The 25,011-nt window shown below is 49.0% G+C and overlaps 1 protein-coding gene across 1 annotated transcript in view; it reads right to left on the bottom strand.

Moving 5' to 3' along the window:
* LOC146833641 (uncharacterized) overlaps nucleotides 1-6,254 on the bottom strand; it is a 51,575-nt gene extending 45,321 nt beyond the window's left edge. The window contains exons 1-2 of the transcript XR_014960606.1: nucleotides 6,124-6,254; nucleotides 1,900-1,995 (exon numbers count right to left, since the gene is read on the bottom strand). The gene's annotated coding sequence lies outside the window, so the exon portion shown is untranslated. The remainder of the gene's footprint in view (nucleotides 1-1,899; nucleotides 1,996-6,123) is intronic.
* Between the last annotated feature and the right edge of the window lie 18,757 nt (nucleotides 6,255-25,011).

Here is a 25,011-nt window from a genome sequence, read left to right as displayed (position 1 = left end):
TCTACTCATAGGCTAGCAGCAATGTTTTAGGCTAGCCATATGATTTGTGGGCACTCGCTACCATCGTGCTGAACCTTACCACCCACAACCTGCTTTTACCAGCAACAGGCATTCAAGTACCTACCTACTTGTACAAATCAAAGGACTCCCTACTACCTCAAGTCTTGTCGCAATGTCTCAGGCGTGTTGTGTGCGTTTGTGCATGTGTGTTTGTGAGCGTGCAAGTGTTTGTGTGTGTGTGTAGGTTTTATACTGCTAATACTGTTTTTTAATGGCATTGGTTTGATTCTGCATGTATAGAAGGGAATCTAACTAAAACTAAAGACTGCTAAAAAGAAAAAAAAAACTGAAACTGGCTGCCATCTCAATGCTGACTTGGAACAATCTCAGATCTCTTTAGGCTTCTTGAAACATTGACATATTTGCCTCGAAGCTCATATGGGTGGTACCAGGGACCACAGTATACATCACGTACGGGTACTGCTGGCAGAGCTTGGCATCAGCATACAGTTTCCACTACGTGCATCAGCGTTTTATTATAAAAAGTCTCTGTGAGTTAGGCACTTGCTGCACACTTCTGATGTCATCTGCTATTTGCAAATTTAAATCTTGGAAGGGCCAAGTCAACCTTCATTTTGTCCATGGTAGGAAAATTGAATATTAACACCTTTAATTTAGAGTAGCAGTTGCAGTAAGCAATTCATAAAATAAGATACCATTAATGTATACACTAGAGTAACACAGGCAAGGTGGCTCAGTGAGTGAAGTATTCACTGCTGACATTAGTTGTAATCTGCAGGTCACAAGTTCAGATCCTCACAGGGCCAGCTCAACTTTTCATCTTCACAAATTTGGTGCAGTGGGTGCATAAATCTGGCACTGTCCTCCCTCCGGTACACGGCTGCTCGAGAAGGTGCATCCATGTGGCTTTCTGAAACGAAATCCCTGATACACTCTAGTGCCACAATGGCATTTGAAATATCACGACATAACCGCAATCGCCCATCTCTGTGCGTGATGCTTGTGATAGGACATGCAGAGCATACAATCCTGGGAAGGGTGTGGAAACTAGCCGCCATGGCTGTTAGCATTGGCTGAAGCTATTTTGTTTGTGGCAGCCATTTTAGTTAGCCATGTGCTCGCCCTGTGCTTTCTCCCTCTTCGCTGTTGACTGCCCTTGTATTCTGCTTGTGTCATGTGATATAGTTAACTCTTTCAGCACTGAACCAGAGCCTTGCCCATGCTCAGAAGAGTCTGTAGCTGCTCATGCACCTGCCTTAGACTGTAACTGTCAGGCTGGTCTAACTGATGTCAGCAACTCATTACTCCTCCTACTTGTTGACTGTGCATTTTCTGTATGACCATCTATGTGTGTAACTCTTCTCGTGTGTACTTGTACCGCTTCCTTTTGAGCCCCTGTGTGGGTATAAAAGGCCCCTGCTCTCTGTACTCCTTAGACTGTCTCCTACAGTGGCCTGAGGGTACTGTATGACGCAGTCTCCCTCATGTAAGGTTAATAAATACTTCTTTTTGATATTACAGCTTCCGTGCCAATCTCTCTTTATTGGTCTGAGGACTAGTACAAAAAAAAGGGCGAACCCCTAGCACCGGTAGGCCCTGGTGAGGTCTACTTCTACAAGGGGACCAGACACGTTTCGGTCACAGTACTTCTTCATCTGGAAAGCGCCTTCAAACTGATCTCTCTTAAATGTCTACCATTTCAAACCACTTAGCGTTAGCTCCACTGCTCCTATCTTGGACAACATATGTAGAGACCAGTGTTCAACTTGTGAAAGAATGAGTGCCAGTGCCCAAATATCTTGGGTGCTTAGTCTTGAATTTACATCAGGCCTCTTTAATCCACTACCAGACACTGTTGCCCCCTGATCTCACTCTTACCGGTCTCTCTTTTCTCCCGTTGTCACTGTTGTTCAGTCTTTATTTTCTCCTCCTTTCTCGTTTGTGTGTTTTACCTCTTTCACTTGCGGTCAATATCTGATGAAGAAAAATAAGTGCCGGTCACCAAAAATGAGTGCAGTGGGCCCCACCGGCACACCCCTGCTCAAATTAAGCACTGGTAGAGTTGGAGCAATTTTGAACAGCAGCAATTTCTGACTTCAAAAAAATTCACAATATGTCATGTAAATGATGAATTACATTTATTACTGAGGGAGAAAAGATTGTCAAACAATTAATAGATCACAATCATCTTTCGATATAGGTGTGAACAATCCTAAGAAGTTTTTTATCAACAAAATGTATTCCCCTACCCTGCTCCGCTATATGGCAATAACATTTAGTTTGTAAATTCAAATAAACATATAGAATGCTGCAGGTCTAATCCAGCCTCTTGCCAAACAAATGAAAATTGATTCAAGGTAACACTTGTTGTTTAGTTGCTTATTCAGGCCACTGGATTGAACAGTCGCCAAATGTTCCATCCAGCATTCCTCAGGCTATTCAAGTTTCCTCTTTCTGCTGCATCCTCAAATGGTCAGCTACTTGCAAAAGGTAGAATTCTAATTGAGATATTGTATGTTTCCCTTTCAAAATGTCTGGCCAATAGACATTGTTTTGTTTAACCCCTGAAATCACATTTATTCACGTTCATAAGCTATGAACCCGTCTCGTAGTTTCTCCAACATACAACAAACGAAAAGGCCATTTTCTGCACAGTACATCAGAACCTCTTTCACCTCTTGAATTCAAATTTCAGTTTTAGAATTAGCACCCCAATATATGCAATGAATTTACTGGAAATTATTCTTACCAAATTAATCAAGCCAAAACGCATACGTTTGTGCATTCCCATCCTCAAAAACGACATATAAATTCCATATTTATTTTTTTAGTAAGTTTCCTAGTTCAAAGTTCTGTGCTGTATGTAGATGAAGGACCAGCTGCTCCAGTAACAGAGGTGCCTTTCAAACTGTGTTTAATACCCACTCGGCATATAACAGAACAGTCCTACAAAGGGCCTCTTGGCTCCTTTCTGGAATGAAGAAATTGAAGCAAATCATCCGAGCACTGACATCCCTTAAATGGCTTCCATTTTTTTTTTTAATCAAACTTTATTGGGTTTGACATAGCATTGCTGTTGACATCCATACATTTTATGCTTCATTGACCAGGAGTATGATTTATCAAGTCGCTATACAGCTGATATAATAGTAGGTACAGTGGTATAGAAATCCCTGCTATTCACACAATGTCTCTCTCCTCCCAGCCCACCCCCCTGGGCGCATGTCTATTGGTGTTCAATTCTGGTCCAGCTGCATGTGTCCTTGTTCTGGATTTTAAACACCCTACCCCAGCCGCGGCCCGTGGAGGGAGTTCCGTGGGGCGGGGGAGGGGCAGGGTGGAGGTTACATCACCCTACATTTTGCGATGCAGGGCGCGCTACGAAATTCGTTTTATTTATTTAATTGTTTACTTACCTCCAATTATCCATATTCCGGTTTTTAGTATCCCCCACACTGCCCCTCCCCCGCCCCGCCTTTCCGCCCCACGGAATTCCCTCCACGGGCCCGGCTGCCCTACCCCCAAAGACCCCCCCTCCCACTTCCTCCCCGCAGGCGTTTCACTTGTATACGGCGGGCTCCCTGCTTTGCAATACCCTAAAACTCCAAATTTGGGATGCTCATTAGGTCAGAGGTAGCACAACAGTATCCTCCAAGCAGTGAAGTCAGTATAGCGCTGTTTCTGATGTCCCCCTCCCTGGGGCCATACCGTTCAGCTCGAGGGTCTCTAGTCTAACCTTAAATGGTTTCCATTGCACCTTCAAGACAACTTGCGTCACGTATAAAGTCCTTGTTATGAACCCTCTCTTTTATCAACCATGGAAACTTACAGGCTTCAGTGCTTTTAGATCACTGAGAAGCAAAATCAACCTGAAACACCACACTTTAAGAAACTATCCAAGTGCTGCGTTTCTGACAAGGCCCCCAGGATTTGGAACTCCCTGCCAACCCAAATCAGCCAAGCATTGTTCGCAACACTCTTTAAGAAAAGATGTAAACATCATTTATTCACATTACAGCCAACAACTCTCTGGCTTTTCTCTTACATCCCTTTGCATAGATACCCTGAGGTTATATATCACCCGGTTGATGCCTGCTGCAGACCCCCTCTCCATACAAAACCCACATCTTATGCATCCTGCCTTATATCACTACACAATAACTCAATTGCAGGCTCCTTACTCATATATACTACACTCGTGGGCAGTCTGTATTAGCTTCCCAATTCTCTCACCCATCGGACCTTTGAGAACTTCCTCTACCTCTGCCAACTGTTTACCCTAAATTGTAATCATAGGCAGAGCTGCGTCTTCATTCCAGTCCTTAGAAAGCGAGGCCATGGCCATTCACCAAAATGTCAGACATCTCAAATGTTGACCTCAATGGCACCACAGGAAGTGATGTCATATAACGTTTGACCGCAAAACGTTTGACCGCAAAACGTTTCAGGAATGGTTGTCACATGACTGTAACCCTGATGACATCACAGCAATCAACAATGCTGAAGTTCCATAATAACTGCATGATTATTTTAAAAAACGACATTTATAAATGTCTATTTGACATTTCGCCATTTTTTTTAATAGGGCATTGATATGTTATGCCAGGGGAACATTAATCATTTCTCTTTGTATTAAATGCTAAATTATGTATTTATTTGAAGAGGAGACTACAGTACCAAAAACAGCACAGCATTGAGCCCCTAAATTACACAGCACAGCACATCATTGAGTACCTAAATGCCATAAGCAATCATTATTTAACGGTTCCCCTATTATTTACATCAACAATAAATATATTGATAAAGCATAGGGAGAAGCAAACAATGATTTAAAAAAGGGGCAAAGCGATTTAATAAACATAAGTAGTTATGTTAACCTTCATTAATTCTATTGGACCTTACATTCAATATGAAAAATGTCACTGGCTTACATTTTTCCTTATTGTTAGTACATTTTTACCCTCATTTTAACTGATTCAGAGTTCAGAGTTTTTGTACCCAGGTGCAAACACCTGTTTGCGCAGGGGTCAGAAGTCAGAATTGCGCAGTGTACCACACTAGGGGCCACATGTATCAAAAAACATTTTGTGATTGCCAAATAGTGATTTGTACCGAATTGCTATTTGGTAATCGCAAAATGCTACGTACAGAAGGAATCACCAACGATTTAGCGGTTCCTTAATATTACCAAATAATGATTCTGTAAATAGTTCATCACAATTAGGTAATACTACTCCATTCCTTCCTATGGGCTCATAATTGCGGATGGTTTTGCATTAGCTAATTTGCGTTTACCTAATTGGTAATCACAAATTAGGTAATGCAAAACCAAGGGTGCTGGAAGCCTAAGGCCCCCCTGAAGCACCCCAAAAAATAAAATGTGTGCATGTAAAGCACACACATACCCTAGGTGCATGTGGGCACTACATGACACTTTGAAAAATACATTGTTCATAATTTGGACATCGTTATCATCAACTTAGAATTTACGGTAATAGCATTTTCATAAATGCATAGTTTGCATGTAGAAAACGCTTGGTACATGTGCTAAAGGAATCGGAAATTGCGATTCCCTATTTGTAGTTGCAATTTTAGATAATCGTTATTTTTACGATTACCTACAACTGTGACTACAAAGCCTTTCATACATCTTGAAAGTCTATTTTGCATTCACAAACGGCCGAAATTACCGATTCACACTGTTTGCGAATGCAAAATTGTTTGATACATGTGGCCCCAGGCAATTACCAAGTCTGTACCCTTTTTTTTAAACTTTTGGAAGACCAAACCTGCTGGAATTTAACATGGGGAAAGAGTACAGTATTTACCAAGGCATATTAATTTTCGGGAGTTAAACACCAAAATCCTCATGTTGTCACCCAAAAGGTAGGAATAGGAGCAATTAACTGTACCCAGATAATTCCAAACCCCAGCGAGTCAGATTCCTTTGTGGAGAGAGCCACTCGGGCTCTCCTCTACATTGTAACACACACACACGCATGCATACACCCCTCGGGGCGGGCACGACCCGAGGGGATAAATAAACGGCAGGAGACGGTTCGGGGTCTTCCGGCTAGTAACTAGTAAACTGCCTCCGTGTACCTCCTTTCCAGCGCTGCTGTGGCCTTCTAGTCATCAGGCCCTGCTGCGCTACATCGGCGACGAGGACGGTCACAATCGAAACGTGCACGGCCTCCAGGTCACTGTCCTGCTGCGAGCTTGCAGAGCCCATTCGCCCGCTCCATTCTGGTGCGCGATGAGGCGCTCGGCCAGCGCTCGAATGCGACGTCGTCGGCAGCCCAGGGACGTGTCATTTGTCCTACACTGCTGCCGCTGCTGTGACCCACACCTGCATCAGTGCCATAATCTCCGCTGTGCCCTTCACCCGCCCGCACGCCTCCCCGGAGCAGCGGGAGCGAGCTCAAGCCAGCGGTGTGTTCTGAGGACGAAGAAGTCACCGGTGAGTGGCAGGCCCAAAAGGGTTTCCCCCCCGCAGTGGCGCATAGCGGTATTGCAGGCTGCCCGCATTGGGGCACAGCTCCAGTGAGCAAGAGTGTTCCCCACGAAGTCTCTGCCTTCCCCACCTGCCGGCAGTCAGGCGAGCCAGAAGCACAACGTCTCTCTGAGGGGCCCAGATACCTGCCCAGGCCAGCAGGCCTCCAACACACAGAGCAGCCATAGAGTTTATCTTCACAACCCGGGGGACAACCAGCCAGGCATACCACCAGCAACAGAGCTAGCACATTCACCAGGGCACTTCCCCACGTGGGCAAGAAGGGTGTCACCCGCTACCAGAGGAGCAGGAGGACTGGGCCAAGAGAACAATAAGCCACATGTGGTAAGGGACCGGCGCTCAAGCCTACTTACAGGAACCTAGCGTCAGGACTGCGCCACCGCACCTACACCCTCGTACACAGGTGCCATGAGCAACCCGGCTCCAGATGGAGCTGGCGGTCCGCAGGCCAGAGGGGACAATCCAGACAGGGGTGCTAATGCACCACCTCCGGGTCACAGTCTGTGAGAAGTTGGCCTGGTATATGATGTTCACTAGTTAAAGTGACCACCTTGTACCATGCCAAGCAACCCTTATGGTGTGGTTGTAAGTCAACCTTTTCGGACTAGCTGCCCTAGTGGTAGCGTAGGCTAAGCAGTCTTTGAGGCTAAACTCGTTAAAGCGTGTGAAGCAGGCTGTTTTACCAAATGTAACCCCCTTTTATACCAATGAAAGGACACCACACAGATATATATTCAAAATATATATGTATTTATTTCTCAAAGTAGCCCCTAGACTGTTTATGAGCACAGGAGCACAAATCGTTAAACAAGAATACGTTAGAATACACAGAAGTTGCACTTTATATGGATAGGCCCTGGTGGCCACTCGAACCATATACTAAAATAGTGGTATAAGTACCACGAACAGAAAAGGGAAAAGGCCTAGGGCCTCTAGAATCGCTGGGCCTACAAGGAGCTAACTTTAGTTAGTGACCAGGAGGTCCACGGGTTGCGTGTGCAGAGCAAATAGTCACACGCGAGCTCCCATAGGTTTTCAATGGGTGCGTAAAAGTTACAAAGTTACTGCAAAAAGGATCTTCCGGATGGACTATGAACTCAAGATTGGAAACACAGACACTAGAGATGATACTCTACACTTGGGCACCGGAGTGCCAGCTTTACCTCACCCACAGGAAGCGGGTGCATAGGTCTCGAAGTGCGTCGGGTTTCTTCTATATGTTCAATGGAGCCTGAAGACAAAGGTGCTGCAGGCGGTCGGCCCGGAAGAGATGCGGTGGATCCAAGGGTGGATCGGAGTTGTAGAAGACCTGTAAGCAGAGGGGACAGTGTTCACAGTCACTAGCCAGTGACCAACGTGGCACCAGGTGGGTACCAGGCGATGTCGGGTGCAAACAGGAGGAAAGGTACAGCTTGTCTCTGCAGCCACGTGGTCCCTGAAGGTCGACGACGTCTAGGAGTCGGGTCACGAGCTGTCCCACGCAGGCTCTCGCTGTCGGCGGTGTCGGCGACTTGATCGAAGCAAACAAGCCTTGGCAAAAGCAATTGTTGTGGAAAACAAAATAAGCTGATGGCTCTGACCAGCAAGGTCAGAGGGACTACTCCTTTGGAGGGGAGCAAGGGCCAGTCTGGAGCAACCAGACCAGCGGTGTAGTTCTTGAAGTTCGTCGCCAAGATGGCCACTAGCCAACGGGCCAGCAACCGGTTAGGCGCGTCGAGTGGCAAAATGCAGAGGGGCCCCACGCAGATCGTGGAGATGCTGGAGGGCTCACCTTTGGTGCAGGTGCTGCTCGGGTGTTGGGCTTCTCAGGACCCAAAGCACAACTTGGAGGGAGCCTCAGTTGTCGCGCTTGCAGCTTGTCGTGGTCTTTTCAAGATGACTGGCTCCACGTGTCTCGGTGCCTCCACGGGTTCCTTCTTTTCAGGGACTGTGAATCGGGCGGTGAGAGGTCTGGAGGTCCAGGTCTTGTCAGTCTCTGGGCTCGGGCTCCGGCGGGAGGCGGCGGCAAAGCAGACGTTGATTCGCTGGATGGTGCTTGCGTTAGCAAGGTGGTCACTCCCTGACCACAGGGGAGATTTCCTTCAGTCCTCTGTGCGGCAGAGCGTCGAAGTTCCCGTCTTCTTCTTGTAGTTAAGTTGATTCCAGGATGTCTAAAGTCTTAGGACACAGCTCCTACCTTTAAGCGGATTCTAGGGGCCGGACTACCTGCTAGGTCCCTCCCTAAGGGTGGGACCAGGAAGGGGGGTGGTTACACCCCCAATCCTTTGTCCAGCTCGCCCCAGGTCCGGGGCTGGTGTGCCCCAGGACCGGATTGAACTGGCATATGCACCGAGGCTCCTTGTGAGCCTCCGGCATGTCTGGTTTCTTTCAAGCCCTACCTGACCAATACACAAACTCCTGTCTGGGGTGGTGCTCGCACCTCCCCTGGCAGGAAACCCTTTGTCCACGTCTCCCAAGCTGGAAGGACTCCCAGCAGCAGGAGGGCAGACTTGTGTCTGTGGTGGCAGCATCCATTTTGTGGAGCTGAGGCTATGTCTGATTTTACCCGGGTTTCAGGTACTGTACATGTCGTGTCCCTCTAGAAGGGTGGAATGCTAACCCCGTCGCCAGAATTGGCGAGGGGTTAGTATTCCAATTCGTATGACACCTTACTCGACATGTTTTGATAAAGCCAAACCAAAGATAGCATTTAACCGCGAGGTTCATAATGCACTTAAGAGTATATGGTATGACGATATCTGGAAACAGTAGAAGGAAGTTGTTCCGACCACTGCAGACAGGCTCAGCTCATGCCAGAGCACCATCTCACATGGAACCAAGCACTCTGCCTTCAGGATTGTTAAGGCCTGCCATAGGAGTGGCTTATAGGTTACCAGGTGTCCCATTTAAGGTTAGGTATAGGTATACTACACCTAAGTAAGAGGTGGTTACACCAACTTACCCCAGCTGAGTGATCAGCCAGTTGTGTCAAATTTGTTAGGCCAAGCCTGGGGTGGCATAATACATGCTTCAGCCCCTGGCAGGCCTTAGATACACCAATGCCCTGGGTACCTAGTGTACACTGGTACAGGGGCTCACAGGGTGATCCACTTCCAATTGGTTATGCACCTAGGGTGCATAGTGTCAATTTAGTTAGAGAGAACAGCAGGCTGGGGGTCTGATTAGCAGGCCCACAGCCTCAATATGTCAAAAACCAGTGAAGCAAAAAGCAAAAATTTGGGGTGACCATAGGATAGCAGACCCTACTCTCCTACACAGTCACACGACTGTCGCCCCACTACCGCCCTTCAGCAAAACAGTGGACCCCGGCACGGCGGCCCCACGGTGGAAGGCGTGGGTCAGACGGCTGAACCACTATTTCAAGGGCACCAGAGAGACGGATGGCACCGTGAAGAGGTCGCTATTAATCCATTACGGAAGCTCAGAGATCTACGATCTGTTCGAAACGCTCCCCAACACAGGCAATGATGATGACTACGAGGCGGCGGTCGCCGCACTTAATAAGCACTTTGACCCTCAACTTAACCCCGACTTCGAGCGGTACAAGTTTAGACAGGCATCGCAGTCGGACACCGAGTCAGTGGACATGTCTTATGCGCGACTACGCAGGCTGGCATGCACATGCGCCTTCCCAGATCAGAGGGAGGAGATTTGCGGCCAAGTCATCCAGGGGTGCCGCTCAAAACTGCTGCGGAAGCTGATCCTTCGACAGCCGGGGACCACTCTGGACGAGTTCCTCATCCTGGCCCGGTCTCACGAGTTGTCAGACGTCCGGGGTGGTGAAATGGAGGCTGCTCTGCACAAGCCTGTCACAGCGTCCCACGCAGCCAGATATGTGCCCGTCAAAGAGGAAAGGGTGGAGGCAATCCAATGGCGCCTCAACATGGCTCGCCAGGCACCAAGGACGACGACCGGAGGGCCATGTGTCTACTGCGGGGAAGACGGCCATGTGGCTACTGCGGGGAAGACGGCCATGTGCGCAGCGAGAGGAAAGATGTGCTCCTGCTGCGGGAAGATAAACTACTTCGCCAATGTGTGTCGCAGCGGCCGATCCAGGCAGGCTCCTCCGAGGTCACGGGGTATATCACAACGCCTGCGCCAGGTCTCACTCGATGACACGCCGTCAACAGGGAATGACCTGCCACAGGACTTCTGCCTCGCCCTCGAAGATGATGACGATGAAGTGTTTGCCGTGTCTTTTGTCAACAGGTCTGACAAGCACCGGAGGCCGCCACCCATGTGCTCTGTCCTGGTAGAAGGAACGGCCGTACGGGCACTCATCGACACGGGTGCATCCATCAACGTGATGGACTTGGAGCAATATGACCGTCTGTCACCACGGCCCCCACTTACACCCACCAAGGCCAGAATATACACTTACGGAGGGACAGATCCACTTCTCCTCTGAGGAGTCATCAAGGCCAGGATCACCAGCGAAAACCACGTCACGGAAGGGAGGAAAGGCACGCTGCTCAGCTGTCATAAGGCGGAGGACCGGGGTCTAGTCTTCTTTGCCCACCAGATCCACAACTCCCACGCTGAAGCCATCTTGAGGGAGTTCCCGGCACTGTTTACTGGACTGGGCAAGCTAAAAGGAAAACGGTTCAAGCTCCACATCAACACTACCGTGCGGCCAGTTGCCCTGAGACACTGGAGGGTGCCGTTCAATCTCCGCCCGCAAGTGAAAGAAGAGCTGAAGAAGCTCGAGGATCTTGATGTGATCGAGAAGGTGTCCGGTTCAACACCGTGGGTGTCCCCACTGGTCGTGGCTCCCAAACCGAAGCAGCCCGGAGCCATCCGAATCTGTGTGGACATGAGGTTACCAAACATGGTCGTCAAGAGGGAACGCCACATCACGCCCACCATGGACGACATAGTGGCCGATTTGAATGGAGTCAAATGGTTCTCGAAGCTGGACTTGAACGCGGGGTACCACCAGCTGGAGCTCGAACCTGAGAGCAGGTACATCACCACATTCTCAACACATGTTGGCCTCAGGAGATACAAGAGACTGAGTTTCGGGGTGTCGCCGGCAGCAGAAGTCTTCCAGAAAGCCATCAGGGAAGCACTGTCAGGTCTGCAGGGTGTGATCAACCTGAGCGATGACATCCTGGTGTTCTCGAACACCCTAGAGGACCACCACACTCACTTCCGGGCCACCCTCCAGAGACTCGAAGACTGTGGACTGACTCTTCATAAGACAAAGTGTTCATTTTACCAGGAGTCAGTTGATTTCTTCGGGTACACCTTCACCAGGGAAGGCCTACAAGTGGACCCCAAGAAGGCCGTGGCCATCCGAGCGGCCAGAACCCCGAAGAACCCCACAGAGGTACGAAGATTTCTTGGCATGGCCACATACTGTGGCAGATTCCTTCCAAATCTGGCCACCCTGTCAGAACCGCTCCGCACTCTCACACGCAATGATCACAAGAGGGAATGGACTGTGGCCGCCAACACGGCACTCAACAGCATCAAGGCAGCACTCCTGGACAAGATGGTTATGGCCTACGTTCACCCGGGACGGCGCACTGAAATGATTGTTGACGCCAGCCCGGTAGGCCTTGGAGCTGTCTTCCTTCAAGAACATGGTCAAGAAAATTGGAGACCTGTGGCGTACGCTACCAAGGCACTTACGGACACGAAAACAAGGTATGCCCAAATTGAGAGGGAGGCCCTAGCGATAAAATGGGTGTGTCAACATTTTCACTTGTATCTATATGGCCAGGAATTCCAGGTGGTCACCGACCATAAACCACTACTCCCGCTCTTTGCAGGATCGTCCAGACTGGCACCCCCAAAAATAGAGAGATGGGCCGTGCAGCTGCAGGCATACAACTTCAAAGTTGTCTTCCACCCTGGGGCACACAACCCGGTAGACTACCTATCGCGACACACGGAAGCCAACCGACCTCGAGGATCACTAGCGGATGTCGCATACTCTGAGGCATTTGTGAGAATAGTCTCACAGGAAGGGTGCACCCCCACAGCCATGACGCTCGAGGAAATTTGCCATGCAACAGATGAAGACGAGACACTATCCAGGGTGAAGGCTACCCTTTTGAGCAATGGTTGGGCCCATTTCATGGATGGGGCTCCGGCACTCAGCTCAGAAGACAGTCATGCCCGGCAACATATCTGGCAAGTACGCCGTTAGCTAAGTGTGGGAGAGCAGGGAGTCGTCCTGAGAGGACACATGATCATCGTCCCAAAGAGGCTACAGTGGAGAATCCTTCAGCTGGCGCATGTCAGACACAAAGGGATGGCAAAGACAAAAGCCAGGCTATGGAACAAGGTCTGGTTCCCAGCTATGGACTCCATGGTAGAGGAAATGTTGAGGCAATGTCACGCCTGCTCAATCACTGGGGGAGACTCGTTGCCCGTGATCACTGAAGAGCCCAGAGAAACCCCATGGACCAAGATCAGCCTTGATTTCGGGAGTTTTCCGGATGGGCGCACCATGTTGGTGATAGTTGACTCGTTCTCAAAGTTCCCGGTTGTGGAGGTGGTGGCATCAGCGGCGTTCACGTATGTCCAAAGAGTCCTAAACAAGACTTTTGCACTCATGGGTCTGCAGGAGGGAATTCGGATGGATAACGGACCCCCGTTCCAAGGCTGAGATTTCCAAGAGTACCTGGAAAGAAGAGCAATCCACCATCGGAAGATCACCATCGGAAGATCACCCCTCTGTGGCTCCAGGCTAATGGGGAAGTGGAGTGTCTCATGCGGACACTCAACCGGGCACTGCCCATTGCTGTGGACCGAGAGGAAAATGCAGAAGCGGCACTTGGTCAGTTCCTTGCTGCCTACCAGCAGACGCCGCACAGGACCACCAAGTGTGCTCCCTCCCATTTGCTCTTCAAGAGGCCCCCGCGGGACAGCATCCCAACGGATCCAACATGTAAATCCCCAGAACGGGACAACAAAGCTATCCAAGCAAGACAAACAATGACCAACCAGAAGGCAAGTGAAGCCCCTGGGCACAAGACCTGCAGCTGAAAGTAGGAGACCGTGTTGTGGTCAAGGATAGAGACCCCGACTGGAAGTGCAGGACACCCTATGAGCCAGAAGGGTGGACCGTGGTGGACGTTCAAGGATTCATGGTCAATGCCCAGTGATGGCAACAGGTCGTCACAAGGAATGTGTCCAGTTTCAAGAAGATTTACGATCAGAACTTTGACCACGAGTCAGAAAGTCCCGAGGACACCCCCAGTCTTACCCCATCTGGTTCGCCACTGAGGAGCTCGCAAGTCGCGAGGGAAGAGATTGTCCCTGAGTCAGGTCGGCTCTGCCAGGACGCGGTGACTGGGTCACTCCCGAACACACCATCGGACGTAGTGGTTGGTTCCAGCTTCTGGAGCCAGAAGTATGGTCTCCGGCCGAACCCTGCGCCAAGTCAAAGACTGAGAGACTTTGTGTGCACCTCTCCCTGAACCTGAAGCACCTGAGGGTCGATCACTAAAAGAAAGGAGGGATGTAGACAGCCACTCGGGCTTCCCTCTACATTGTAACACACACACACGCATGCATACACCCCTCAGGGCGGGCACGACCCGAGGAGATAAATAAATGGCAGGAGACCGCTCGGAGTCTTCCGAACAGTAACTAGTAAATTGCCTCTGTGTACCTCCTTTCCAGTGCTGCTGTGGCCTTCTAGTCGTCAGGCCCTGCCGCGCTACTCTTTGGGTGCAATAAATAACACCTTTTCTCTGGGGAACGTGTAATTAGGACCATGTTAATTAATCAGGCATTGTCAGCCCTGGGTAGCACAGAAGTGAAGCTTTGATTCAAAGGCATAATTTTTCATGTATTTACAATTTTGAACACTGGAAAAAACTGCTATGAATAGTGCTTAACAGTTTTATTAAAGTTTTTATTTAATAAGAACAGTGCGCTTTACACTGCTGACTTTATTTATATAGAACTGAATGATTATGTACAGGATTATGTAGCAGTCCCACTGGAAGCTTCAAAAAGTGCATCACAACACTTGTTACTTTCTGCTCTGGCTTTTAAAAAAAAAAAATTATTGAAAGAAAATAGGCATGTTAACAATCAAAGCACAGCATTGCACAGATGGTCCATAGGCAGTACAGTTCGGGATCTGCTCTGGCTTTAATTATGCCATCTCTGATGCCAGGGGTCACAAAGGCAGTACCAGCGGTCGCAAGGGACAAGCCCTAAAAGCCCTAAATGACATACATGAGAGAAACATTCTGCCCCCTCGTAGACCCACAACGCATTGCTTTGTCTACCTAAGTATTTTCTTTATTTCTTTCCCTAAACACTTTCCCATCTGAGTAGCTCTGCCCCATGCCTCCAGCATATCTAGTGGCTGGAGTGGGGAGGTGGGGGGCGGCAGGGGGCGGGGGGGATGTTCCAATCCTATCTTTTGCCAGTCTTTTGATAGACCAGACCAGACCATTCCGATCCATGCATCCTGATGGGCCATTGGAAGTTACTCACTATTGCTGTGCTCTAGGACGTCTCCACCATCCCTGAGTCTCCCCCCCCCTTCCTGTGCCCCCCCCCCTCCCGAGAACCGGTGTGCTGTCTCGGTACCCTGTTAGGGCGTTGTGTGGGAGTCCAAGTTCATGGTGTATCTTAGGGGGCCGCCAATGCTTGTTGAGCATCGGTGAGACGAAGCAGGCGAAGGTATTTCGGGCATGTTATTTAGTTGAATTCCATCGCTAGCAGAGATAGTAGAGGGTGCCATATAGTCTTGAATGAGGCTGTGGAACATTTAAGGTTGGCTTGTATTCTCTCCATTCCGATGATGTACCACAGTTTGTGTAGCCATCCCGTGTGTGTTGGCCGAGTTTGTGTGCCCCATAGAGAAAAATGTGTTGAACTGCCGCTCCCATTGCCAGGCCCATTTGTTTCCCCCTAACTGACTTCAGTGGAAAGGTAAGCGAGTTGGGAAGTCCCAGTAAAGTATAGGCAGGAAAGCGAGGTATTTCAGTCTCAAAATGTTTGTCAATGTCGTCGAGGACCATGGTCCAGTATCCTGTCACTTCCCTATAGTCCCAGAGAAAGTGAGTCAGCGCACCCTCCTCGTCACAGCCTCTCCAACATGTCGGGCTTCGATCAGGATTTCCCTTATGCAGTATGGCAAGTGTCAAGTACCAGTAGGTTGCAACCTTAATTGCTGCTTCTCTGCTTGCTGTGTTTCTGGCCGTATGATTCGCCCTGTAGTAAATGTCACGACATTCCTTCTCTGAGAGGTCCCTACCCAGTTCCCTCACCCATCGCCTCTGCCCAGCCGTGGCCCCAGGCCCGCGGTGGGACGTAGCATTCTATATAGTTCAGAAATCATCTTGCGGTCTGAGGTTTTGGTTGTGAGCTATTTCTCATACGTTGTTAGTTTTCTACCGACCTTTGGGCGCACCTCCGAATGCATGAGCCAATGACGAATTTGGAATTATTGGAAACGTTTTGGTTCCTTAATATCGTGGATATGTGCCAGGTCTGAGAACTTGAGGAATCCCTCGAGGTCAAATAGATGACCTGCCGACTTGCACTCCGAGGCCCTCCACTGCTGGAATGCCCTTTCCTCTAGCCCCGGTGGAAAGTCCAGGTTGCCGAACAAAGGCGTCTATGGTGAAGGAAAGGAAGTGAGGCCGCTACCGTGTTCCACACCTGCAACACAGTGCGTGTAATGGGGGAACCGTCTAGATTCGGAGGTCTATCAGGCCTTCTAAGAAAAGGCACTTTCCAGAGGGATGTCTGCGCTAGCGCCCTGTCCTGAAACAGCCATCGCTTCTCGGACTCTGGTCTGCTCCACCCGACCATATATCTGAGTTGCGTTGCCCGAAAGTATTCCATGAAATTGGGAGCCCCCAACCCTCCTTCATCGGGGGGGGCGGTGAGACACATCTCTACGCATCCGCTGTCGTCTCCCAGCCCAAATAAATTGGTGCACTGCCCCTTGCAGCTTGTGAATGGTGCCCTTTGGGGGCTCAACCGGGATGGTCTGGAAGACATACAGCACCTAAGGCAAGCTGGACATTTTCACGGCTGCGATGCGACCTAGTAGTGACATAGGTTGCTTCTGCCAGGGGCGAAGATCGCCATGTATGTGAGTGAGCAGTTTGGTGTAGTTTGTCGTGACTGTTTGTCCAATAGACGAGGCGAGGACTATCCCCAGGTAGGGCATCGTGGTCTGGGGTTGGAGCTCCCCAAACTCCCTGCGTGCACCTACGGGTAGGTCCCTGTTCCGCCCTAAGGGTAGGATCAACGACTTCCCCATATTTATTTTGAAGCCGGACACGTTGCCGTATGCAGTCAGTTCCCGAAGGAAAGCGGGCACCGAGCGCTCAGGTGCTTCAAGAGTCGCCAAAATATCGTCCGCACACAGACTAATTGTGTGCCTTTCTCCACCGAAGGGAATGCCAAGGACATCCGAGTTATCTTGTATCCTCTGTGCTAGGGGTTCGATATAGAGCGTGAAAAGGAGAGGTGACAGCGGGCATCCCTGCCTCGTTCTCCGCTGGATGCCCAAGGGTTCCAAAAGTATCCCATTCACCCGTATTGTGGCTTGGGGCTTGTCATAGCAGCTTGCGACCCAAGGCCTGAACCGATCGCCGATACCGAGGTGTGCCAGCATTTTGTCCAAGAATCCCCAGTCCACCCTGTCAAATGCCTTTTCTGCATCAATCGACAGCAGTAGGCCATCCATTTTAGTGCGGTGGGCTTTGTCTATAAGGTGGAGAATACGTTTGGTGTTGTCACTGCTCTGTCTAAGGGGAATAAAACCCGATTGATCTGGTTCGATAACACTGGGCATTCGTGGACCGAGTCTGGCTGTGAGAACCCCCGTAAATAACTTCAGGTCCAGGTTGAGTATGGAAATCGGCCGGTAGGAGGCGCATTGAGTGACGTCCTTCCCAGGTTTGGGAAGAACGATTATATCTGCCGCAAGCATGTCTAGGGGGATGGATCCAGGGCCCTGAAAGGAATTAAAAAGGCGGGTAAGGACTGGGGCAAGGAGTGGGCAGAACAATTTATAGAATCCGGCTGAAACGCCATCCGGCCCTGGTGATTTCAGAGGTTTAAGACGTGAAATTGCGCCTACGACTTCGTCGATCCTAATCGGTGCGTCTAATGCGTTGGAGATACGCCCCACTATCCACCTCTATATGTATGTCTTTACTATATAAGGAGGCGAAGAAATCCCAAAGGGTTTCCGCTATCCGGTATCGTGCGCTACCTTCTCTCCCATGGTAGTATAAAGGGCCATGATTTTAGAACGCTGAGTGCGGGCTCGAACTGTACTCGCCAGGAGGCGTCCCGTTTTATCTCCCCCTATATAATATGTATGTTTGAGCCGCAGGGCAGCGTATTCAGCCCTGTCCAGGTCTAAGCTGGCTAACTGCGCTCTGGCTGCTTTCAGCTGACGCCATACCCTAGGGGCGCCTATTCAACTGTGTACTCTCTCTAGTTCAACTACCTTTGCCGTAAGGGAGTCTCTCTTTTCTTTCCATTCTCAAGCCTCCGCAGCGGAGATAGCTATCAGCTAGCCCCTCACCACCGCCTTAAGGGCCCTCCAAATTGCTGCCAGGGACATGTCAGGGTTGTCATTCATTTCAAGATAGTCAGTGATGCGTTTGTGTATCTGTTTGGCTATCCCCTCACGGCGAAGCAGGTTCTCCCTTAATCTCCACCTCCCCTTTGGTCTGTGAGTCATGGGGTCATTGAGTGTCACCACTACTGCGTCGTGGTCAGATAGTGCAGCTGGGATAATTTCCACTGAGGAAACCAGGGTGTTTAACTCTGAAGACCCAATAAAGTAGTCTAATCTGGCATACGTGCGATGTGCGTGGGAGTAAAAGGAGAACTGTGTGTCCCTGGGGTGGGCCTCTCTCCACATGTCTACCAGTCCCCTGTGTCTCAACCATTCCTTCGCATCTATCGATATCTGCCATTCTTAGGTGCTGAGAATCTCTGACATGGCTCCTTTAAGGAAGTTCTCTTGACTTGAGTTGGGGGCATATAGGGATCGGGCCATATAGGGATCCCACCACTACGGGAGCTCCACCCACCCATATCCTGTATGCCAGTAGTCGGCCTTTGATATCTGTCACTTTATCTCCCACTTTGCCCTGGAAGTGTCTGGCGAACAATATAGCTACCCCCGCCTTCTTTTCTGGTGTAGAGGAGTAAAATTGTTGGGGGAAAGCGCAAGACCTCATTCTGTGTCAATCTCTGGCGAGAAGATGCGTCTCTTGTAGAAGGCATATCGAGGCACCGGAGTTCTCTAGATAAGACAATATAGCATGCCTTTTAACGGGGTTATTTAACCCTTTCATATTGAGCGTGATTACCTGAAGGGTATGTCATGACATGGTGCCCACCCGAGTAGTATCTGCTGTATCCGTGGAGGACTGCCCGTTCTGTACGTGTGCCCATTCTCCTGCGTCGTGGTGCTGTCCCGCATTGATGCAGGGCCTTGTCTCAGCCCTGCCCCCCTCTGCACACCGGTTCCCCCACCCCGTCCCAACAACCTGCATGCCTCCATCCACCCGAACCCCTCTGAACCCCCAGTCTCGCTCCCTAACCCCAACCAAACAATCCCAAAGTTTTACCATAGTCCAATGCCCGTCAATCCCGATTGCGGACATATAGGGAAGAAAAAGGAATTAGATGAACTTATGGACCAGACGACCCGACCCCCCACCCCAGCCCCCCCAGCCAGCGTTAGTTCAATGCATTTGTGTCCCCCATGCCAGTTAAAGTCTGTCCGGCGATGCAGTATTTCATGACACCGCTGCTAGGGCTGCCCTCCTTTCTTGCGTCATGGCGGTGAGATCTGGACGCGATTCCGTCATAGGCGAATGCCTACTTCCCACTCTCTGCCATCCTCCCCCGGAAGACCGCTGTGTGTGGCTAGGTGACACGTCTTCGCCTCGCTGTTTTAGGCCAAGGAGCGTCTGTGCGTCCTGAAAAGAGCGCATTTGATGTAGCTTGCTTTGCCATTTGAAAATCAAGTGCACTCCTTTCTTTTTTAAGAATATTGTCACGTCCGTGAACGCTTTCCTCTTCTGCAGGGTAATGGAGGACAGGTCTTGATAGAGCCCTATGGAGTGGCCTTGATACTGGAGGGGCTGTTGCACCCTTGCTTCACGGAGTATACGTTCCTTGAGCGGAAAGTCAGATAGGAAGGCTAAAATGTCCGGTGGAGGGGCCGTTGCCCGTTTCGCGATACCCACCCGATGCGCTCTGTCAATGCGAATGTCGAAATCAGACAGCTCCCAAGGATCTCTCGGAACATGCCCTGTAGGTATCGGGTGACATCCGCTCCTTCTTCTTTTGTTGGAACCCCCCTGACGCGGATGTTGTTACGCCTTGACCGATTTTCTAGGTCCTCTGCGTGGGCCTGCAAATCCACCTGTTGATCTTTTAGGCGGATGAGTTCGTGTTGTAGGTGCTCTATTTCCTCGCTTTTGGTCAGTCACCATCTTCTATTGCAGCCACCCGTTCCCTGAGTTCGTCCACATCATGGCGTATCTCTTTCACCTCGCCTGCCACTTCATGCTTGAGCGTTTGAAAATCTTCTTGGAGGGTGTTAAAAAAGGGATTCAAGAAATGCCCGAGTTATTGGCACCTCCCCATCTTCTTGTTCCACCTGTGATTGGGGTACCGGGGAGGCATGACCTCCTTTCCCCCCGTTGTGGAGCCTTTAGTAAGCATATCTTTCAGCGATCTCTCCCCTCTCTTCTTCACAGTGGACATAGCGGAGTCAGAGCAGGAGTTTGCGGTCCGCCATTGCTGCTGGGCGCCCCCGGTGGTGTGCGGCCTCGGCGTGCTCTGCTAACGTGGCACAGGGCCCGGTAGCTAGGGAAATGGCTGTTTGCCGGTGATAACGGCCCCCCCTCCCCCCCCCGGGAGTTGATCGCCTCACATTCTGGGCTGCTTGAGTGTTGGCACGGGGCTCCGCTTCCTACTCGGTTCCCGCCTCAGGAATTGGATGCGCGCCCAAATAGGCCCGCAAGCCGCGTCCTCGAGTTCAAGCTGTGGCCCCGGCGAGGCCCACTGTCGCCCCCTACGCCACTCCCAGCTGCCGCGGTACCTTCTCCTGCACTGCGGTTGCTCCGGCGCTGATTCGCTGGATGCTGCCTCCTTGTACTACTTTCGGATCTGGCTGTTCCCCCTCTGACTAGAGGCCGTGTCTTTCTCCCTGGATCCTCCGCTCTACGGGGCTCTTGGAGCAGGAGCCATTTCCGTCAGCCGGCTGCTGGGCCCTGGAGGGCGATATTTGGAGGTATACCTTGCTTGAATTCGCTACCGTGGTAGGAGCTATACCCAGCTCGTCGTTTCGCCACTTGCGGGGCCCAACGGGGGGAATTTCTGAAGATTTGGCTGGGAAAGGGGTCCGGGTGCGTGGAACTGCGGGGTCTTGCAGCTGCTCAGGTCACCATCTTGGCCATGCCCCCAGTGGATGTCTTTTAGCGGCTATCCTGGTAAGGATATGTGTCTGCCTTTATTTTGGTGTTGATAATGGCAGGCTGCAAATAATCCTGCAAGTCAGTAGAGAAGAAAAGGGCTCAGCAATCTATCTTTGAGGGCTAGGTCTTTGAAGCAGGATTTTCAGCTACTTTATAATGGCATGCAGAAGTGCAGGATTGTTTGAGGAGTTATCATTCATGGAGTAACAGATGGATTAATTAACAGATTACACCTCCCCTTCGACCCCCACCTTCACTGTGGGGTCCATAGTGGTAGCTCTAGGGACATTTGGGTCCTATTATGACATACTGTTGTTAACCAAATGCTGATGTTTCTCCATATACCTTTTTTGGGGCACACGTTTTTTTACTCCTATCTTGACAGTATGGTCCACAATACTTTCGAGAATCTGAAGTATGCTTTTCTAGTCCATGGAAAACAGAAATATTAAGCTAAATCTCAATTTTTTGGTCACAAGGGGTTGGATCTTCTTCCATGTCCTATGTATGCTCTCACAATATGTTTTTGGAAGAGCTTCTGACAACACCTGTATTCATGCATCTTATTCTAAGATAGAGACTCTGTCCACACTATATGCACTTTCACCCACCTTAGCACCTCCTCACTGGAGGGGGGATGTTCACCTGCTCCAATCTTCATGGGCCCACTGCTCCCAATGACTTTGGTTAGTATCAGCTGCCTACTGAGGCTACTGCATTGGATTTCAGATCTCATTTTTTGGCATTACGGTTGATTCTCACTGTGGCCCTGTTTGCCAGAAAAGTATAGAGTGATAAGAGAGTGAGTTGGGGTCTTGGTACAGAAAAAATCCCTGTGTCCTACTCCATCCAACAAGAGGGGATTATGGTTTAACTCTATCAAATTTGTGAACTGCGCATGTAGGTTGGTGTTGGACTTAAAGAGACTGAATTCCTGGACTAAGGCTGTCTTTTTCAAGATGTAGAGATTGCAGCAAGTTATCCAAATGATAAGGCCTCAGGAGCTCCTGGCACCAGTGGATATACACATCAAGGGTTGGCCGCTTACCACCATATACAGATTTGCAGGCCTCACCAGAAGTTTTGCCGGTTCACCATGAGCAAACTTAATTTTCAGTTCACCATTTTACACTTCGGCATCAAGCATGCACCCTGGGTATTCGCCAAGCTGCTGGCTTCTCTGGTAGATCTTCTACATTAGTAAAGCATTATGGGATAATAGCACTCACTTTTCTGGACTACTGGTAGATCCACGTCACCTTCTCCAAACTTGCAGTACTAATCATGCAGTTGGTTTGTGGGTGATGATTCAACATGGGTCTCTGAACAATATGCCCGAATCCCATCTAAAAATATTTCAGTTACTGGAGTTTCTTGGGACATCCCTACAAAACTAGAATAAGCAAGGTGTTTCTTCCAGAGTTGAGGATTATGGCTCTCCAGTCCCATCTGAGAGCATTGTTGAAAACTAGAGAAGGACCTTTTTGAAGCATCTGGTCCAACATCTCCTAGATGTTTGGTGTCCCGGGTCAGAGGGTTATAATCTAGTGGTGTTAGTAAATCCAGACCTGTGTCATCATCTGTCATGTGGAATGGACTCTCACCGTGTGTTAGTAGGCATTGAGTTCAGCCCTTCAGCCCCATGTGTTGTCACAATGAATTCCAGTGCCTCAGGTTGGATTGCCACCCTTGACGGCTTGGAGGTTGAAGGAAAGTGGTTTCATGTTGAGGGTATAAGGTCATCCAGCTGCAGGGCGCTGCAGACAATCAGGAGGGATGTGCTGGCCTTTGCTCTTTATCTAGATGGAAAAAAGTGTTGCTACAGACAGAAAACATGGTGGCCAAAGCCTATATAAGGGTACTCTATAAAAGAGTTGTTCGACATACGGCTCTCCTATGCTGGCACTGTCATAGCGGTTCTTGGAAATGCAAGAAAAGTCTGCAGACATCTTTAAATACGACAGGTGGAGTGCCCGCGCCATGGCGGGAGTAAAGTACTCCACCATGGCGATGGTAATTACTCCACCCATCAAGATTTAAATATTTAAATCAGTTCATCAATGAGGATACTAAGTCTAGGCACAATGGAGATTACCAAAAGTGACCTGAAAATTATATTCTCTCCTTATAAATTGTTTTGTTAATTCACTGTTTCTCACTTCAGTCATCTCATCTTCAGTGATAACACATGTTGGAAGAGTAAGTTGACTAGAGGTTATAATGTAAACTACGTTGATTCATATTAAGGTTTGGTCATTTTAAAAAATCGAAGGAGTATATTTACAATGAAATGGGGTAGTGTGGCGTTAAGCACAAAATGCTAGCGCAACACTCCGCCATACAGAAAACGCAGGGATGAACCGTATTTACAAAGGTACAGCACATCCTTCTGTTTTCCCTAGCTCTGGTACTAAATTAAGCTGCCTAGTGCCAACGCAGGCACCCTTGCACCATAGTGCAAGGGTGCCTGCTTTGAGGGAATGATTGTTTATGTGCAGGAAGGTGTCCCTTCCTGCACTTAAACAATCACAAATGGTGATTTGAAACTTCTATGTGTGCTGCATTGCACACATAGAAGTTGCAAATCGTATTTTTTTATTAAATGATTGTTTAAGTGCAGGAAAGGTCACCTTCCTGCACATAATAATCATTCATAGCGTTTTGCTGTTTCTATGTGTGCTGCACGATGCAGCACACATAGAAACAGCAAAAACAAGAGGTAAAGCATTTCTCCTCGTTTGTCATGTTAAGACCAGGTTTTCCTCCTATTTAAGTCACCCTTGTAAATAGGGGGCAGCGTCAAAATCAATGGGCGTTGCAGCAGAACGCTCACCGCAACTCCCATTGCCCACCCCTTTCACGCTAAGTATAGCGTGAAAGGGTGCCTTATGTACAAGGTGGCGTTAAGCCATGTTAACTGGATTAGCGCTGCCTTGTAAATAAGGCAAAGCCCCTTTCATCACTGGAACATCGTTAAAAATGACGTTTCTTTAAGGATATGGACTTGTAAATATGCCCCCTATTTCTATTGTAAAAAAATGCTTTTGGTTCTTTGAACTATTATGTCTATGTATTTCTTCTGATGAAAGAATAAGAGGTGTTCAGTTGATAAGTATTTAGTAACTGAGGATGGGCTCAAAACATACAGATCCGATTCCTATGCCTTACACTTAGAGATGATGTACTAAGGTTATGCTGTGACACTTGAAGCACCACTTTCTTGGACTTGAAGATGTTTTGTAAATGTCTTTCTTGAGTAACAAATGGCCCCGTCTTCATAAGGGATACTGCAGAAATTGTGGCTATTAGGGTTAGCTCAATGTATGAACTTGGGCTAACACATCAACTAGACTGGAATGAGGACAGATAGGTTCATAATGTTATGGTAGAGATCGGTGTATTCGCTTAACCGATGTTCAACTACACACTTCCACATCTGCTCTGCTAGTAGGTAGTTGACACGGCAGTAAGCTCCTTTAATGATGTAAGTTAGACTGCGACTAATGATGACACATTCTCCCATCACTTATCTAATTTTTAATTTATTTTATTTACTTATTACAGTAGTGTCTGACTATATAGGGCATTCCATGTACCCCACACCCATGGGTCTATACAGAGTCCATCATTAAAAGTTCTCTTGGATTATCGATAGGGGTGTTTAACCATACTTGCTGAATTTCCACCACAAACAACAGGAGGTACTTCTACCTCCATGAATACAGGGAGCCCATCCTTCCCTATAAGATATTTGGATCAATGAGGTAAATCCAATGATGTAGCATGCCACCTGGTATGTGGGTGAGGGGTTGGCTTAATTTTTTTAAATCCACAGATTAGACATTTGGGTACCACAGAATTTAGGTTGATTCTTTGGCAATAATGTTTACGTCCTGGTTGCCTATTTGATTATATATAGTACAAGACTGGGAGGGAGCAATCCAAGATGGCCCACTCCTCCTGTCCCCGCCTCCTTTTGTTGATGGAAAACTGCTAGTAATGTCAACAAGTGAAGCCCACACTGCGGCTATTTAT

The sequence above is a fragment of the Triturus cristatus genome, chromosome 4_2 (genome assembly GCF_964204655.1).
Source record: "Triturus cristatus chromosome 4_2, aTriCri1.1, whole genome shotgun sequence".
NCBI classification, from domain to species: Eukaryota; Metazoa; Chordata; class Amphibia; order Caudata; family Salamandridae; genus Triturus; species Triturus cristatus.
This window is presented reverse-complemented; position numbering and strand designations above follow the sequence as displayed.